General features: G+C 49.5%; 1 protein-coding gene across 2 annotated transcripts in view; it reads right to left on the bottom strand.

The window, feature by feature from the left end:
- Positions 1 to 16,090, bottom strand: part of EVA1A (eva-1 homolog A, regulator of programmed cell death) — a 48,984-nt gene extending 32,894 nt beyond the window's left edge. Inside the window, exon 1 of one of the 2 annotated variants that reach the window (XM_040623265.1) lies at positions 14,598 to 16,090. The gene's annotated coding sequence lies outside the window, so the exon portion shown is untranslated. Of the gene's footprint in view, positions 1 to 14,211; positions 14,522 to 14,597 lie in introns of those variants that run through there. The other variant, XM_040623264.1, reaches the window with a different exon arrangement.
- Positions 16,091 to 18,368: the final 2,278 nt, after the last annotated feature.

Genomic DNA, 18,368 nt, shown 5'->3' with positions numbered 1-18,368 from the left:
GGAAAGCAGAGCCTAAGAGGACAAATGCAGTTGAATACAGCCTAGAGAACACTGCCAAGTGCAGAGACTGAGACGTCAGGACAGGAAACCATCTGAAATGTGATAAATGAGGAGTAACTAGACACAGAATCCATGTCCCCAGCAGCACATAGAGGAAGTGGACAGAAAGATGATCACAGGTGAAGATACCTTGGAGTAGGATCAGTCACCTTGACCTTGGGAAGCAGTTCTGAACTCCTGGGCTGTGTTATGGATTGAACTGTGTTCGTCAAAAAAAAAAAAAAAAAAAAAAAAAAAAAAAAAAAAAGAGATGGTGAAGTCTTAACCTCACTACTTCAGAATAGGACTTTATTTGGAAATAGGGTCTTTGCAGGTTTAACCAAGTTAAGATGAGACCCTTAGAGTGGGCCCTCATCCAGTATGACTGGTGTCCTCATAAAAAGGGGAAATTTGGACACAGATACACACAAAGGGAAGAAGATGTGAAGACACAGGTAGAAGACAAAATGCTACCAGAAGTTACCTGACTACCGGAAGCCAGGGAGAAACCTGGAACAAATACTTCGCTGGCGGTTTCAGAAGAAGCATGGCCCTGCTGATACAGTTTCTGGCCTCCAGAATTGTGAGACAATACATTTCTGTTGTTCTAGGCCATTCAGTTTGTAGTGCTTGGTTATGGCAGCCCTAGCAAAGTAATACAGGCCGGTGGTCAAAATGGATCAACACTTGCAGCAGACACCTGTGTTTATCCCCAGAAGGCACTTGCCTCTCCTCCTTGCTGCAGGATTCCCACTTTAGATCGTGTCTATCCACCGGGGTCCAAGGCCTGGGTCATGCGATTGGTCCATGTTAATCATGGTGGTCTTTTGCCATTCCACTTACCATGTGACCCAATTCCGGTCACTAGGTCTCACTAAAAGACTGCTGTATCCATGACATAATTCAGTTGTTCTTAGATATCTCTCTGTCTCCAAAGTCCTGTTTAAAATATTCAAGGCAGAGACTGTCTCTAGCTGAATCTGGACAGATACTAAATTAATGATCTGTGGGGTTTCTAGACAACCTGATGGAGCTGGTGACTGAATTGATTTCCTTGACCACACTTTGTCAGGTTTGTCCTTTCAGAGGCTAACCTTGACCTCTAGGGTTTAAACCTACAAGGTGTCCCTTATCTGATACTATCACCTCAATGTGACAAACGTCTCCTGAGTATCTACATCAGGCAATGAATCAGACAATATTCTTTTTTTTTAGAGTAAACAATCATGACTTTATTTTTTTACTATTATTTTTATTATATTATGTTAGTCACCATACAGTACATCCCTGGTTTTTGATGTAAAGTTCGATGATTCATTAGTTGCGTATAACACCCAGTGCACCATGCAATACGTGCCCTCCTTACTACCCATCACCAGCCTATCCCATTCTCCCATCCCCTCCCCTCTGAAGCCCTCAGTTTGTTTCTCAGAGTCCATAGTGTCTCATGCTTCATTCCCCCTCTGATTACTCCCCTTTCTTTATCCCTTTCTTCTCCTACCGATCTTCCTAGTTCTTATGTTCCATAGATGAGAGAAACCATATGATAATTGTCTTTCTCTGCTTGACTTATTTCACTTAGCATTATCTCCTCCAGTGCCGTCCATGTTGCAGCAAATGTTGAGAAATCATTCTTTTTGATAGCTGAGTAATATTCCATTGTATATATGGACCACAACTTCTTATCAAGGTACTTAAATTCAGGGATTTCCTCATCCATAACCTAATGCCATACCGTCTTCTCCATACAGGAACATGCACAAATCATCAGGCTAGAACTGCAAGTCTGGGTTTGAGTTTTGCTGCATGTCCTTTGTCAAACACAGAAAAAGCAGCTCACACCTAACAGTTTCTGCAGCTAAAACACACATCCAGTCCTTGCTGTGCCAGAGGCTAATTGAGAGCCTTAAAGGGTGGAATGGGTCTTCACAGGGACAGAAGGAACGGAGAGGAGGGAGCTGGGAGACTTAGGGAGTAGGGCTTCACGCCACACCTAGCAAGGAGGGGAGAGACTACATTTAGGAAGGGCACGGGCTTTGACACTAGACCTGGGTTCAATCTCAGCCCTACCATGTACCAGCTCTGTGACTCTGGGCGAACAACTTTGGATTTCTAAACTTCAGTTTGGAAAATAGGAAATACAATTTAATATTCTTAAGAATTATGCTTAACAATGAGGTCATCTATGTAATGTACCCAGCATGGTGTCTTGTGAACAGCAGGTGACCTCCCAGGACATGTGGGTGGTTCTGAGTCATGCACACAGAATGTCTGAGATTTTTTTTTTCTTCACTGGAAGAATTAGTCCATTGAGCATTAAAGAAATGATGAGACATGTTCCCATCAAATGGGTCATGTAGTCCTGTCGCTTTTACCTCGAAGCATGTCACAAACCATTTCTTTCATCTAGTTGCCCTGAATTAAAGCAATGGCTCCTAACTGGCCTCCCTACCTCCATTCTCTCCCCATCCTCCAGTCCAACCTCCAGTGAACCACCAGAATGATCATTCCAGAGCAGGGATTGGTAAACTGCAGCTCACAGGCAAATCCAGGCCACTGCCTGTTTTTGTGTATAAAGTTTTATTGGAATAAAGCCACACCACTCGTTTATGTCCTGTCTATGGCTGTTTTGCACTCACTCTACTGGCAGAGGTGAGTAGTTATAGCACAGATTGTATGACCTGCAAAACTTAAAATATTTATTCTCTGGTCTTTTACAGAATAATTTTGCTGGACCCTTGGTAACTTGTTCAAGAACACTCCCCTCGGTAAGTCACCACTCCCTACAGTGAACTGCCTCCAAGAGAAAATCTATGTTGTGTGAGTTGGCCCTTCCCTATTTTCCTGGCTCACCTCTCACTATTCCCCCCTGCAACCTCATCTCCATCCTCACTGAATGAGCATCCTCCAAACACATCAGGTGCCCTTCCCCCAGAATACCTCTATTCCCCTTCCATTTAGAAAACTTCGACCTATCCTTCAATATTCCTTCCTTTATGAAGCCTTCTAGCATTGTCCCCTCAGCCCTATCCAAAGGCACTCCTTCCTTGGAAATGATATCCCACCAATAAATGGCACATTGTATGCACTATGGATCTTCCTCACTAGACACCCCCACGCTAAACTGTCTCCTCTCTCTCTCTCTCCTGGAGCACCCTGTTCTTTCCCAGCACAGCATTTACCAAGGTTTATAATAATGCATTTCTTTGTGTCTTTATCTCTTTAATGTCTATTCCCTAACAATTGTGAGCTCTAAGAAGGCGGCAACTAAGACTTGTTGGGTTCACCACCACATTACCATCATGTAGCCTGGAGCCGGCCACACAGTAGTTGTTCAGTTTGTTGAATGAGCAAATGATTAGACGAATGAAAAAAAATGATTTTGCTAATTAATCAAATACAAATGAAAGAACTGAAGGCATCAAAGCTGTTACTTTCTGAACATGCAGGATCCTGCCTCTCAGACCCTTCAGGTACTCCCATGGCCTAGAAGGCTGGATGGGCAACAGCAGCACTGCTAGCTCTGTGGATATTTGGCACATGTATATAAACCTTCATTCTTGGAATCAGTGTTCAACGTGTACATGGCCCCTTCCCATATCAGTAAATTCAGATTCTGGCAATTGGAAGAAAGCCATATGTAGAATTATATTACTGAGTCCATGTTTGCACTGAACTATATGCTATCCTGGCCATACCCTCCTGAAGGACATCCTCTACTCCTTGTCTATTGAGGAAAGATGGGCAAGACTCTGGGAGCTTTTTCCCTCTGTCTCTAAGGAGAGTGTCCTGTCTGTTCATCATACCCATACCCAGCCAAAGGGTGAGACCCGGGTGGGACAGGATGGGGAGGGGGTTAGGCTGGAATGATCCTTCCCTGGATCACTCACACCATGTCCTCTAGTACCAAGGGAACCTTCAAGGTTGAAATGTGACTCTTGAAAGACATCCTGTTCACTTTTCTTGAAATCCAAAGCTCAAGATCAAGCAAATAATTCAGCTGAGCTTCTTGCTTCATGTGGGGAAAAAAATATCCCAAGGCCATTTCCTGTGTGGCCTTTCTGATTCTGGACAGTGTCTCTCTGAAAGCCCCATCCATAAAGGCCTTCTGTGAAGGTAAGTGCATTTCTCTGAGATGTATCCAAGAAGAGCAAAGACGCCATTTCAACCAAGGCAAATTTATGAAGTTGGCAGCTGAACCCTAATTCTAGCCTTGAGCCTCTGGGATGTCAGCACTGTGAACTAAGGCAGAGCTGAATTTCTTGTTTCCATCAAGCTTTTAACCTCTGTGGCATCTACCTCTGGTCTGAACAACAAAAAAATCCTGTGTATTAAAACACAGAGATTGTCTTTGGCTCTAGATAAATGTTATCTTCTCAGGGCCTGTTGGACCTGTGTCCTTTAAGCCTGGTAACAAAGCATTTATAAGGAGATGTCAGTCTTGTCCATTACTAAGAACTTCAATGGCAGTAGCCAAATCATCTAGGGTCATTCTAAGTGTAGGGTTGTCACCCCAGCAAATCACCTTATAATGTGTCTTCCAATTCCTATAAGACCCAAGCAACTGTCTCCTTCTGCAGATTCACCTTCATCCACAGTCTCCTTTCCCAGCACGTGTGGGGATGGAGAGGGGCACCAGCTTTGAAATGGCCAAGAGACAGGCAATGTGGAGCCCCAGCACACTGTGCTCTCTCAGAATATTTCAAAGACAAATTCAGTAGATGATGTATTCATGTGAATCCGATATGATCTGGACTTAACCACACATGATGACTCACACTGGGCACTGTGAAAAACATTTTCTCTACTCCCCCTAACAAAAGCTAAAGATCTGAAACACCTATCAGGAGCTTCTTCAGTGATATCCAACCATCCACATAGAAGCTGTCCAGAACATGGGGAGAAATAGTAAAAATCTGTGTGGAAAAGAAAAATAACATAGAGATACTTCTCCCAGTGTGATTAGTGCATTAGTGGCCACTCTGTGGGGCCCACTCTGGCTCCATCCCTCCCCTTGTATATAGTAACAGGTCTCTCCATCTCTGAAACACTCCCTCTATCCAAAACCTCTCTCCTGTTACTTCCAAAGCCAAGCTTCTGAAAAGAATTGCCTATACTTGGTATCACCACCTCCTCACCTCACATTTGTTCCCTAAGCCACCTCATCTTTCAAACTCCCCTCACCAAGTCACCAATAGCTCCCTAATTCCCAAATCCAAGAATATCCCACTTCTTTTCTTAGTGGATTTCCACATCATTTGATGTTATTGATTCCTCCCTCCTGGACACTGTCCTTTTTCACATGGCAGTCTCCCATCTCCTCCTGCCTCTCTTCCCATCCCCTCCCTGTCACTTTCACTAGGTCCTCCCTTTTCCCTCCCTTGGAGGCCACCCACTCTGGGAGGCAGTCTGGTACAGACAGAGAGCACAGGCCGAGATATGACTGCCTGGGCTGATATCCCAGGTCTATTACTTACTGCTGTATGACCTTGGGCAAGTAACTTACTGTCCCTGTGCCTCCATTTATTATTTATAAAGCAGGTACAACCATAGTCTTCCCTGGCAATGGTTGTTGAGGGGATTAAGGCACATAAAGTACTTAGAACACACAGTATAGACTCATAAGCATTAGCCATTGTAATTCCCTTTCTCATGCTCTCTCTCTCCTTGGGCAACTGAGCCATACCATGACTTAATTACCTCTTGTTAAAAGTTTGCCCTTCGCCTGGATGGCACAGTGGTTAAGCATCTGCCTTCGGCTCAGGGCGTGATCCCAGCATTATGAGATCAAGCCCCACATCAGGCTCCTCTGCTATGAGCCTGCTTCTCCCTCTCCCACTCCCCCTGCTTGTGTTCCCTCTCTCGCTGGCTGTCTCTATCTCTGTCAAATAAATAAAATCTTTAAAAAAAAAAAAAGTTTGCCCTTGAACCTCCTTTAAGACTTCTCTCCTGAATGTCAAACCTACAAACCATGTGCCCACTAGACAAGTCTCCCTGGCCATCCCTAAGGTGCTTCAAGTTCAGTTTGTCTGAAACTGAGCTCATCATCTTTTCCTGAAAATGCTGCTCCTCCCATCCCCCATCTACCTCCTCCTCCTCCGCCCCCCTCCTCCCTGACTTCCTCCTCTTCTTCCCCCCTCCTCCTCCTCACCATTAAGTCTCCTAATGAATAGCCCCACTATCTTTCCTCTTGGTTGTCTAGGCCAAAATCCCAGAGTCATTCTAGACTCCCGCCCTTCCCTTACTCCCCCGCGCAATCAGTCACCAAACTCTGTCAAATTTATTGCCAAAGTATTTCTTGAGCCTGTGCCCAATTCCCCACCCTTATGGCCAATGTCCTTAGAGCCTCATTATTTCTCACCTGGATGACAATAAATAACAATACTGCTAAAAATAATTTTCACCACTATTATCGCCTACTGATTATGGATCAGTCACGGTAGTAGACACTTGACATACTTTATCTACTTAATTCTGAACACCACCCATCCGTGAGGGAGGAATTGGGAGTCCCTGTCTTCAGATAAGAAGATGGAGGCTCAGAGAGGTTTAATAAATGGGCTGTTACACAAAGACGCAAAGATGTGGGGCGGCGATGCAGACGGAGGTCTGTCTGACTCCAAATCCTGGGCTTTTCCCATCCTTAAAACTACAATGGTGGCCTAACTGGTCTTCCTGCCGCCTATCTTATTCCTCTCCAATATCTGCTCTACTGCCAGAGAGGTCTATTTTTACAATGAAACTCGGACCCAGTCTCTCCTCTGTGTGAAATCCTATAGTAGCTCCCCAGTGCATACAGAATAAAATCCAAATTCTTCAGCAAGACTCTTCCTGATGTGGTCCCTTTGCCCATTTACAGATCTGCCTCCCGCCCTTCCATCCACCCTCGCTCTCTGGCTTTCTTGGAGCACACCCTGCCTGTTCACCTGGCTGGGCGGTACTTCTTCCTGGTCCCTCTATGATGTCCCCTTCTCTTCTCACTTCTTCCTGGTCCCTCTATGATGTCCCCTTCTCTCCATCTCAGCCTCCTGGATGCATGTCCTCTTGGACTCACCTGTTATCCAAGCTGAGTGTAGGTGCCCCTCCTCTGGATGCCTACCACACTCAGTGAGTGCGTCTAGCTCAGAAGTTTAAAGTGGCGCAACAGTCATTGATGGAGCACCTACTGTTTGCCAGAGCTCAGGGTAGCCTCCAGTGATTTGGGACTCAACAAGACATATGCCTTGCATTCAGAGAACTTGCTTTAATGAGAGAGATGGATAGCAAAATGCCGGGATCCTATCTCTGAGTGTCCTGTGTCCACGCTGGACTGCTGGGGTTCTTGAGCAAAAAGAGTACCTTGTTCTTCTCCGTGTCCCCAGGGCCAAGCACTGTGCCTGGTGCAGAGGGTGTCAGCAAACACTGACAGCCTCAGCTGAGCAGACACAAAGCCACAAAGCTGTCTCTGTGGGCATGCAAGCCTACATCCTCAGGGACACCCTTCACTTTCATGGGCGTCTTTTCCAGACTCTAAATGTCCAAGTCACTGTTTTCCCTATTTCTGCAACATCCTCACAGTGCACCCTTCAACATGGAGCAGGGTCTAATGCTGGAGAATTTCCAGACCAACCGTCCCTGCCCCACATAACTGACCCACTGAGAGAGGAGGGAACCAGGTCCACACAGCAGAAAAGTGTCAGTGCTGACTCCCCTTCCGATGCTCATTCTGCCCACCCACAGGTTCACCATCTCATCTCACCGAAGCAAGGAAGGGAGCAGCTGTCAGAGGGCGCTCACCCAAGTGGCACGAGGATAGGAGCTTCTGGAAAATAATGCACGTGTCTTCCAGTAAGAGACCCTTCCTACCCTTTCCCATGGACTTCCGTGGCCTGTGCTGTCCCAAAAAGGTGAGCAAATAAAAGGACACATCAGCTGTGTTTGTGGAGGTGCCTGGGAGAAAACAGCTTTAGGCAGCCCTTTTGATCAGGGGTCCCTGTGCAGAAACAAGATCCCTGACATCTGGTTCCCTGCAGCTACTGACCGTCAGAATGACACAGACAGGAGGGCACAGGGCAAAGGGGAGAGGCTTACGTTACAGCAGGTGTTTTGTAAAAAGCCTTCTTTCCCACACAAGTTTATGGTTACTTCTCTGCTGAGCAGCATTTCCGCCTCCTCTCACCTTAGAGGACAAAGTGCAAGCTGCCCGGATGATCAAAGACGAGGCGAGAGGAGGAGGACAGAGGTGCTGAGCCCCAGAACAGAGAGCTCACAACTGCTTCAAACTCCCAACAAGGCAAGGCCTCAGACACCAGGCAGGAGAGAGGAAAGGGGGGAAAATCAGGAAGTCATAGCCATTTCCACCCCCAACGCACCCCCCACAACCCACATACCTGGACTTGCCTTCTTGCAAACTGTATTTCCTAAAAGCATCTTCGATGATCATCTGACTGGCCCAAAACTGTCTGGGGGCAGTGGCGAAGGGCTCGGAGTCTGGGGGCCTGATCGGATCCCAGGTCTGCCTGTCAGTGGTGGGTGGGATCCTGATTCCTCCTCCAGCACCCACCTCAGAAGGTGGTTGTGAGGAGCACTGCTGCGAAGGCAAGTCAAGTCCTTAAGGCGGTTCCGGCACCTACCCTGGGGGCTACTATCATCATCGCCTACTAGCCACTTGCCCTGGAGGGATGCTGCTCCTCAGAAGGGCCCACCCCTCCGTCTGGCACCTTCCCCTGAGCCCGTGATGGAGCCTGCCTCTGCCCTAGGTCTCCTGTGTCATGGCACTAGCACACTGCGCCGTTGTTGGGTTTCTTGTCTGTCTCTCCATTCAGGCATGAGCATCTTGCGGGTCGGGAGGGGACTTGCATGCTAGGACATTCATTCACTCGTTTCTCACTTACTAAGTGCCTCCTACGTGCCAGGGGGTCACTGAGTGGTGAGTAAATGAGGGAAATCTTAGGATGACCTACAGAAACACCTATATCCATGGTCCAGTCAGCAAGCATATGTACCCATCACCTGTGGTGAGCCTTCTGCAAAAGGCTTTGGCATCAAAAACCACTGCAAGTGTGAAGACAGTTCCCCCCAGGACGTGGCAGCCCAGGTGGTTGATTTACAAGGCCACGTGCTAGATTTTATATAAAACAGAGCTGATCAACAAACCCCCACCACCTCTCTCTCTCCTTTCCTCCTCCCTCCCTCTCTAAGTCCAGAGCAATGTAGTGATTGTTTCAGACTTTTGGATGCTCTAAAGGTAACGTTCAAAAGCCCAGACACAGGAGGGGCCCTCCACACAGTTCATCAGCCAGGGCTTTGAAAAGAAAACAAAACAACCCACAACTTTGCAGCTTTGTTTGTGACTGCGGTTTCTTCCCTTACTGGAGACAGTGTCCCTCCCACGGCCCCCGGGCTCTGGTCCCATTGCCCTGGAGGAAACAGGCCAGTAGAGACAGGAGGGAGAGCTGTCATTCAAAGAGCTCAGTATACCTGAGCTCAAAATGCCCACTCCATTGTCTCCCAACAAACAGGAAGAGACTCCTGGATGCTGAAAAGTTAGTCACACCCCCTGCCCAAGGCACCAGCACCCATTTTCACATATCTTGGCCTCTGTGAGGCCCTTCCCTGGTTTTGTACCATGTACATGCAGTTTCCTGTCTGTCACACCCATGCTCACTAGTCCCCCCAAACCCAGCAAGCTCCTACTTCTCCATTAAGACCCAACTCCAATATCCTCTTCTCTCTGAAACCCCTCCTGACTCCATATTGGCTGTTGCCTTTCGGCCCCCAATTCTCTGCTCTTATGTCTTCTGCACTTGACACACTCTTCATGTGTCCCTCACACATCATGGACTATGACCATGATGATAAGGAACATGTCCCCTTTGTGTTTGTGTCTCTGGCGGCCAGCACCAGCCACTCACCCCACGTGTAGTCCAAACCCACCCTGACACTTAAGATCCCATGTAGTTTAGTCTAAACCAAATGCCCCTTATAGCACCAAACAGATTTTCACCTAGAGGCCAACAGTGGAGGTAGATTTCACAGGGAACACAGCCCAAGACCTAAACAGGGGGAGGTATCTTTTCCTAGAACCAGACACCCAAGCAAGAGCCAGCTTCCTGAAGAATCTGCCTGCTGGTCAGTAAGGAGGTGCTGCTCACGATGGCAGGCAGGCTGTGATGTTCTGCACCTCAGTGAAAATGCAGGTGGTGCCCCCAAAATCCTGGGTCTGACTTACTGCCGTCATTAGCACCCAGGGGACTCTGTTTCTCAGATCAGCCAGCTGGTGACCCAAGAGAGGGGCTAATGTCAGGAGGCAGTAAGAGTGTGGTGTCTGAAGGAGGGAAGACAGTGCTACAGGGGATCTGAGTGGTCTCTAACGTGTTGATGGACAGGGAGGTTCTCACCCTGCTCCATTCTCAAAAGCAACCTTATTAGAGTATTTCTGTGACCCCTAACAAAATGCAAGGCCTTGCACATACCAGGTAACCTCATCCCGCTGAAGTTTGGGGGACAACCTGCCAAAACAAGCAAACTCAGGGGGACCAGAGCTGTGTGGGTCAGCTGTGGAAGAAGCCAGAATACACAAACATGCAGGTACTTGTACAAGGCCATCTGGCCTATCGAACAAGTGGCCAAGGGAACAGCAAGGAAGGGGCTCAGCTTTCAAAGGCAGTGCTGCATTCAGGGAGATAAAAGATTCCAAGTTGGTGAAGCGATCACCTGTAAACTTGGTATCTAGTATCACACACAACTCAAATAGGAGGTCAGTGACCAGTTCCAAACCTGGTTCTCCAAAACCCCATATGGGTCATTAAATTCTCTTAGCAGGTTTTACCTTCACTATATAAATGGTCCGTATAACACTTGCAGAGAAAGCATACTCTGCATCTGATCAAGATAAGGTGGGAGACCCAGCTGGTGCCATTCACCCACACATCACACATTCATTGATGGATGTCACCAATACTTATGCGCTAGGTGCACACTGCAAGGGGCACGGGCTTGGAAAGGACAAAGCTGGAGTCAGACAGTTCCTGACCCCAAGTCAGCATCTCTCTCCCCCAGGCAGGGGTACTGACTCCATGCCCTCCTTCCCAAAGACTTAGTGCTGTTCTTTTTTTTTTAAGATTTTATTTATTTATCTGACAGAGAGAGACAGCCAGCGAGAGAGGGAACACAAGCAAGGGGCATGTGAGAGGGAGAAGCAGGCTTCCCACAGAGCAGGGAGCCCAATGCGGGGCTTGATCCCAGCACCCTGGGATCATGACCTGAGCCGAAGGCAGACGCTTAATGGCTGAGCCACCCAGGCGCCCCCTTAGTGCTGTTCTGACCCTAACCTACAGCACACTTAAGGCTCCATTTAGCATCAGGTTCACTGGTACTGACCTGGCGCTGTGACGGAGGACTGACCCCAATGTGCTGTCCCTCTGAGTCTGGGCTCTGGGCAAGGAGGAGAGGAAAAGAACAGGAGCCATGAAAATCATGGCACAGTCTTAGATCACAGGGGTGGTGAGGTAGGAAATCCGATGGACTTCGGCTCTTATCAATGCACACCACAAACTTCAGCTCCTGTTTACTGAGAGCTTACTCTATACAGTCCAGATGTCAGTATGAATCCTGGCCCTACCACGCATTAGCTGTGTGACTTTGCGCAAACCACTTAGCCGCTCTCTGACTCTGTTTCTTTGTTGAGAAAACAGGGAAATACCAGTTCAAACTTTAAAGGTTCATTGTGAAGATTAAATGAGTAAAAACATAAAATGCTAAACTTGAACCCTGTCCTGGCATGGAGTGGCAGTCAGTATTATCCCATTAGTTCGCTACACCAGTCTGCAGGGAGGACAGATGATTTCTTCCTATTTTACCAAAAAGGCTTTGAGAGACTGAATCAGCTTGCTCAACATCACAGAGTTAATAAGTGGCAGAGCTGGGATTTGAACACATGCAGCCTGGCTCCAAAGCCCACAAGCTTAACCACCACGATGAGTCCAGCATTGTGCTAGGTTCGAGGTACCCAGAGACCAGTGTGAGGATGAGCAAGGGATCCCCCTGCAATCACCACCATAGGGAAGAGATATTGGAAGAAAAAGGCAGAGGAGGGCCCGAGCTGGGGCAGCAGGGAGCAACAGAATTGCTGTGAGAACTGAAGAGTGCTTCACTCTCACTCTGCAGGGAACTGGAGATCTAGTCTCAAAGAACGATGGGGAATTTGTGAAGGAGGAGGAAGGGCATTCCAAAAAGTCAGGACCTAGAATACCAAAAGAGTAAGTTGGATGGTATGACAGGCATCTCAAGATGTGAACTAAGGCGAGGCTGGGAAGGTAAGGTGAGGCCCTACCATGAACAGCCACATCCAACATCAGAGGTAGGATGTTACCCTGCAAGACGGCAATGCTCAAACCTGAGTGTGCGCAGGATCTAGCTTTGGGGCTTGTAAAACATACACAGCTTCCCATCCCTTCTGTCAGCCCCAGGGAGCCAACGACGGTATTAAGACAATCCAGTCGCATGGCCTGCTGTGGTTTGAACAGAAGAATTCTGGCACTGGACTGAGAGGAGATTTGGAGACAGAGGCTGGTATAATCGGCCAAACTGGAGCAGATAAGAGGATGAGAGCTGGGAATAACAGCACCCGTCATGAACTGATACATTACGCCAGGGTTTCTGCATCGCAGCACTACTGCCATGTGGGGCTGCATAATTCTTTGCTGTGGGGGGCCGTCCCGTGCACTATAGGCTGAATAGCAGCATCCCTGGCCCCTGCCTACCAGATGAACAGCGTCCTCCCCCCTTACATGGTGACAGCCAAAAATGTTTCCAGACATTACCAGATGTCACTTGGGAGGCAAAAATGGAAATCCCAGTTGAGAACAACTGCTTTAAATCCTCCCATCCCTACTTTACAGATGAGGACCTCCAGCCGCAGAAGGAAAGGTACAGGAGGCCTCAGCCAGATGCACATGCTGGTGGTCCGGCTCCAGGGCCTGGGCTTTTAGCCATTGAGCTGAACTGCCTGTTCCGAAAAAAGCTCAGGCCGGCCTTCTGGGGCAGAATTATATATATATTTTGAGAGACTGGATGATGAGAAAAGAATGAAAGCATGAGGTTCAAAGGTGAAATGTCAGGGCTTGCCACTGAACTGTGAAGATAGCAAGTAGTAAATAAATCGTTTGGATTTGAATAGAATCAAGATACATTTGCTCAAAAAAGAAAAAAGCCTGATTCTCCGTGGTATGAGCCAGTGGGAGATGATGGGTTCCTGCTCACTCTGGATCCAGGAACCCTCTATAGGGCTGGACATGGGATGTGTGGTATAAACCAGCTGGTACCCAGATCCTGGCTAGGCCCCTTCCCAGCTGTGTGGCCCTGGACACCTGACTTAACCTCTCTGCCTCTCATTTTGCCCGTTTGTAAAACAGGGGGAGGAGTCCCTACTCAGAGGCTTGATGTGAGAACTCAGGCAGTTATTAAGAGCAAAATGGGAAGCTAGCACGTGTGGTTGGCCCGCCTCTCCCTCAGAGAGCCATTCTCATTACCTCCCCGCCTCACTCGTGCCCGGGATCCTTCTAATCCTGGGGAACCAGGACAGAGCGGCAAGGAGCTGACTGCGCCCCTCTCCACCAGCAAAGCGTCCCACTGAGGCTTTAGGGGGCGCCAACAGCCTTTCCACTCCCCCAATGCGCTCTGATTTCGGGGTCCTGGGGGTCGCCAAAAGCGCACGGCGAGCTGGGTGCCTCCGAAAGGAGCGAGATCCGTAAGTTCAACGCGCGCCACAGAAATTTCGGGTAGGTCCGCACCCGGCAGGCCCGGGGTCAAAGGCAGTCACTGCCGCGGGCCGGCCCGCTCAGCCCAGGCTCCCGAGGCGGAGGAGGAGAGAAGCGCCGAGATTTGGGCAGGACCCGCTCTCCCAAGCCAGGCTGCAGAGGCAGAGAACTAAGTTTGCGGATCGAGAAAAAGAAGCTGGGGGCGGGGGAAGCAACTGGAAAATAGGAAGAGGCAAAAAAGAAAGCGCTGGGAAGCAGAGTTCCCTGGAGGACCCAGCCTACAACACCTGGGCAGGGGGTCAGGAACAAAGCAGCGGCATCAGGTCAGAAGTGCTCTGGGCGTTTCCGAAGAGAGGGCGCTCGGGGGAGGCCCAAGTCGGCTAGGGATGCCCGGCGCCCCTGCGCCCAGGGCGCGCTCTCGGGCGCCGCTTACCTTCGCCGGGGCCGCCGGCGCGCACTTCCGGGGGCTGCGCTCGAGGCGCGCCGGGCCGAGCCGGGGCACCCGGAGCCGATCGCCGAGGGGAGGAAGCGGCAAAGCCGCGCCCGGGACTTGGGCCGGCACTGACGCCTCGGAGAGAAATCCCAGTGGAAGAGCCGCCGGGGCTGGCGCGGGGCGCGGGGTCCTGGCTTCGGCGCTCACGGGAGGTCGCACCGAGCCCCGCAGACGCTGGAGGAGCCCGAGTCAGTGGGAGGAAAAGGTTGTCTCATTTCCTTCGGTCTCCCCCCTCCTCCACCCCCTCGGCTCCGGACCTGCCCTCCCTCTCCCCCGCCCCCTTCCCCAAGCCCGCGGCCCATGTGGGCGCTGGAAAGACTCGAAACCTGAACGGCTGCGGCGTGTGGCGCCTCCCTCCACGCCAAGTTTGTTCACGCTCTCCAACTCCTGCCTGCCTCCGGGCGCTTCCAACCCTTTCCAGGGCCCCGGAAGATTCCCCATCGGCCGTCTCCACCCTGTCCCAGAGCTCTAGCCTTTTCCCGCTGCTGGGACGAGTCCAGAGTTGAAAGCAGATCTCCAAGCTCTTGCCAGCATCCATCCTCTCATTCCTGTCCCGTCGCCAGCTTTGAGCCCCTATTAAACCACCCAACCCAGACAGGATATAAGTACTTAACTCTGTTAAATTTGATCAACTTTTTTTCCCAGTGGGATGTTTAAAGCCTGATACATAATCTCGAAGGAATGTTCATTTTGATCAGGAGAGCAGCTCAGGTCTTTGTTTGGCCTTGCTCGTTCAGCGTTGAGGTTTTGTTTGTTAAATTCAACAACTATATATTGAGAGCCTGATAGGTGTTGAGCTGGGCGCTGGAAACACAGCAGTGAACCAGAAGGGCATGTTGTTGCTAGACAGTCGTTGTCCGTGATGAGTACAAGCACAGAGGAGGTCCAGGGCTGTGGTGGTCTCTTAAGAGAGAGATCAGGGACTGGAAGGGCGTTCTATGGAGTAGAAACAGCATGGGCAGAGGCAAGAAGGAACGAGAAAGCCCCATGAGGAGGCCGTCTGGCAGAGAACATGGCCAGAATGGGGAGCGGTGGTGGGGAAACAGGGAAGAGAATGTTGACTCAGTCCGTTAAGAAAAGATAGGAGCCGCAAAGAGCCAGTGGGGTGGAATTGACAGGACCTGGTGACAAGAGCAGCTGGGGGCAGATGAGGAGAGGATGAAGGAACGTAACTTCCAGACCTCAGGCTGGAATAACCAATGACCAGTGGATGAACAGAATCCAAGTTGCCTTCTGGTGCTGCTACCCAAGTGTGTTCCAGAGACTGGCTAGTATTAACATCAACTGGGAGCTTATTAGAAATAGGGACTTGCTGGTCCCACTTGACCTACCGAATCAGAATCTGCATTTTCACAAGATCTCCAAAGATTCAAATATGCACTAGAATTTTGGAAGCATTGCTCTTTAGACCACTGACCGTATCCTGGAATGACTGTATATTAGACTGTGAAGCCCCTCCTATGTATTAGAAACACCTAGGGAGCTTTAAAAACCAATATGAGGCCCCTGCTGCACCCCCACAGATGCTTATTTAATTGGTTTGGGGTAGGGCTCCAACATCAGTATTTTTGAAATGCTTTCTAGATGATCTAATACAGAGTTGAGAACCACTGTTCTAGACTTATTCGAGAGCTACTTCTTTTAACCTTGAAATGCACCTCTTCAGAGAGGAAAAGAATACCCATGTGTAAATGAAAACGTAAAGACTAGTTATCTCACTCTCATAAGAGGCGAGTAGTCTGCTGGAAAGGGCCTTTGTTTCCTAAACTTAATCAGAAAAGCAGAGTCTTGGGGCGCCTGGGTGGCACAGCGGTTAAGCGTCTGCGTTCAGCTCAGGGCGTGATCCCAGCATACTGGGATCGAGCCCCACATCAGGCTCCTCTGCTATGGGCCTGCTTCTTCCTCTCCAACTCCCCCTGCTTGTGTTCCCTCTCTCGCTGGCTATCTCTATCTCTGTCAAATAAAATTTAAAAAATCTTTAAAAAAAAAAAAGAAAAGCAGAGTCTAGCCTCAGATGGCCCCTAAATTACGCTCTGAACTTTGGCACGTACTCCCCTCTCAGGCTTCAGTCTCCTTATCTGTAAAATACACACCTGAGTAACTCCATATTCCACCCCCTGGCTTGCGAGGTGCCACGGTCAGAGCTTCTCCTAACTCTCCAGCTTTATCAGCAGGCAGATGGAAGGCGGTATTGACCGGTGGGTTGTCCTGGTTTTAATATTATGTACGGTGGCCCCGTGCACAGCCATGCATGAACACGAGGTATCCAAGGATTGTGTGCTGAGCACAGAGCCACACACATAATTGGTGTTCAATAAATATGTGCCAAATATACGAATAAATAATTAAGTACACTGATGCCAAGAGATGGCATAGACTTACCATACTCTGGCCCTAATGCCATTTGTCCCCCTAAACTGGAGGAAGGACATTTGGAAATGCTCTGACCCCATGAACCTAGCTTTGGACTTAAAACTACTGCTGTTAAGAACGGCTAACATAGGTTGACTACTTAGTGCACACAAGGCCTTGGGCTAAATACCCTGCTTGGGATCACCTCATTTCACTATAATGAAGAAGGTACTGTGGAGCCCCTGCACCCCAGCTGGTTTTCAGCACCACAGGTATAGAGGGATATCGAGGGATGAGAGCTGCCATCCAAGGCACCCCCCTGCCTCTGGTTGTGCAGCTCAATGTAGGAGGCTCCAGAGCCCTCTTGGGCATCTTCCGTGGGTCGTTCTCCAGAACATACGTCCTTGCATAGAGACCAGCTTTGAAGGAATCATTTTGGAGTGACTGCCCCAGGGTCCTACAGAAACAGATGCACCCAGAAGCTATGTCAGGCAGCCCATGGGCTATGGCCGAGCCTTGGAAATGGATTCTGGAAGCTGTGGGCTTTGTGGCCACACGTGGGCATCTGCATGTGCATGCATTTTATGTGGACTAGCCTCTCAGTGGCCAGACCCTGTGCCTGGCCTTTTCACATGCATTTCTTTTCATCCTCACGGCATCTTGACAGATGAAGTGCTCCTGTTTTCTTCTTTTATAAATGAGAAGACTGAGGCATAATGAAGGGAAGCTCTTTTTGTCCCTACAGCTCCTCTACTGTCGCTGTCCCCATCCCCCACCGCCCCTGCCCCCCACCCTGCCCCTTCCAGGGAAAAGAGAGTCCTTACTTCAAGTCCCATTCATTGTATGGTTACATGGCATCAAAACTCTCTATGTCTCGTTTTCCCACCTGTAAAATAGTTGTCCGTGATTGTCTTCTTATTAAGGTCCCGTGTGTGTGGCTTGACACCCCTTAGCCTGAGAGGAGGTGAGGGGACATAACTTACAGATGAAGAGAAATTGAAAGTAACTGGGGCTATTTATCCCGAGCTGAGAAGATCCAGAACTTCACTAATAGCACAGCTATCATAAAAGAAGAGCTCTATTTTCCATCTCTAGGGGGACATAATGAAAGAAGAGCATCACAGCCGGGCACCCTGGTGGCTCAGTCAGTGAAGCGTCTGTTGGCTCAGATCATGATCCTGGGGTTCCGGGATCGAGCCCCGCATCGGGATTGCTTCTCCCTCTGCCCCTCACAGCACTCGTGCTCTCTCTCTCTCTCTCTTTCAAATCAATACATAAAATCTTTTAAAAAGAAGAAGAAGAGCATGACACAGCACAGCGTTTCAGACTTAAGATCAGACTCAAGGAAGGGGCTTCAAGTCCCAGTGCCAGGCCAGGGCAGACGCCTCATGGCTGCCTTGCAGAGCTGCTGCCCCTGGTCCCCGAGGGTCTGCTGGACTGGCCTGAAGGGTGGAGGTGGATGAGGACACAGGCAGGGTTGAGATTCAGAGGCCTAGCCAGGCAGGGGCGAGGCAGGAGGGAGTCCGTGTGCAAGGTACAGTGTGCAGCCCTAGCTCCAGCCAGGGGTGGGAGTTAGAGAAAGAAAAAGGTTTTCCCATCCCGGGAAACCAGGACCTGAAGTAACCACGGTGTGGTCCAGGCCCAAGGGCTATGAGCTGGGCTCCAGCCGCCTTGCTGATGTGGCTGCCAGCAGGCCTGGTCTTCCCTGCGGAGGATGCAGGGTCCCCACGGCGCTGGTGCTCACC

This window comes from Ursus maritimus, unplaced genomic scaffold, assembly GCF_017311325.1.
Source record: "Ursus maritimus isolate PB19 unplaced genomic scaffold, ASM1731132v1 scaffold_6, whole genome shotgun sequence".
Taxonomy (NCBI): domain Eukaryota; kingdom Metazoa; phylum Chordata; class Mammalia; order Carnivora; family Ursidae; genus Ursus; species Ursus maritimus.
Note: the sequence above shows the minus strand (reverse complement) of the source record. Positions and strands in the feature narration are given on the sequence as shown.